The 1140-nt window shown below is 37.5% G+C and overlaps 1 pseudogene; it reads left to right on the top strand.

The window, feature by feature from the left end:
• The first annotated feature begins 332 nt into the window (after positions 1-332).
• LOC105295061 overlaps positions 333-1140 on the top strand; it is a 14458-nt pseudogene continuing 13650 nt past the window's right edge.

Here is a 1140-nt window from a genome sequence, read left to right as displayed (position 1 = left end):
ACAGTATAAGGAGGCTGAAATGTTATTGTTTCACTTGATAATCTCTTTTTGTTTTGGGCCTAAGGCTCATGCTAATTTACATTCCCATAGCCAATTAACCCTTGCAAAATTATACTTTATAACACTTTTTAAGGCTCTAAGGTATCAAATGTGTGATGCCAGAGAGTAGAAGATATTTGCAACACATGTAGCCAAAAGATAAACATATAGAATATATGAATAATTCTTTATAAAATTTTAAAAAAGATGACCAAGGAGTGGCTCCATAGTGTAGTGGTTAGCATGTCTGCTTTACATGCAGAAGGTCCTGGGTTCACGCTCCAGGTGGAGCCATGGACAAAAGCACCAATGTAGAACTGCTCCAGGAGAGGAGTCTTAGGGTAGTAGAACTTCTTACATGGCAGATCAAGGCATCCAGACAGAGGATTTCAAGAAAGGAGCAGTGGAAAGTATGAGTTTCTTAAAACCTAGACCCATAATTTTCCCCAGTGTCTCTTCCACCATATTTGATCAGTCAAAGAAGTCACAAGGCTGACCCAGATTTAAAGTAAGGGAACATAATCCTCACCTCTCCATGAAAGCAGTGTCAAAAAATGTGTGGCCATTTTTAATCTAACACAAATCTAAAGATTGAGAATTTGCATCTTTGTGACACTGAGTTGTCCTGTCTATCAACATGACTGCAATGAACTAAATGTCTGTGTCCCCCCAAATTTTATATTGAAAACCTAATTCCAATGTGATGATACTTGAAGGTAGAGATTTTGAAAGTTAATTAGGTAATGAGGGTGGAGCTCTTGTGATGGGATTAATGCTCTTATAAGAAGAGCTAATTTGCTTTCTTCCCACCATCTAAGACTACAACACGAAGTAAGCACTCTGCAGTCCAGAAGAGGCTCGCACCAAAACTCTACCTTGATGGCATTCTGATCTTTGATGTCCGGCCTCTGGAACTGTGAAAAATATCTGTTATTTGTAAGCCATGTAGTTTATGGTTCTTCATTATAGCGGCCCAAGCTGACCAAGATAATGACTTATGTCTATATTTACTAAGTCTTATTTAATGTCTGTAAATAAGGTTAAAAATTATTCACAAGGGCCTTTTACTTTTTCATTAGCTTTGTAGTTTTGTTAACTTAC

The sequence above is a fragment of the Pteropus vampyrus genome, unplaced genomic scaffold (assembly GCF_000151845.1).
Source record: "Pteropus vampyrus isolate Shadow unplaced genomic scaffold, Pvam_2.0 Scaffold4, whole genome shotgun sequence".
In the NCBI taxonomy this organism is placed as follows: domain Eukaryota; kingdom Metazoa; phylum Chordata; class Mammalia; order Chiroptera; family Pteropodidae; genus Pteropus; species Pteropus vampyrus.
The sequence above is the reverse complement of the archived record's forward strand: the minus strand, read 5'-3'. Positions and strand labels throughout refer to the sequence as shown.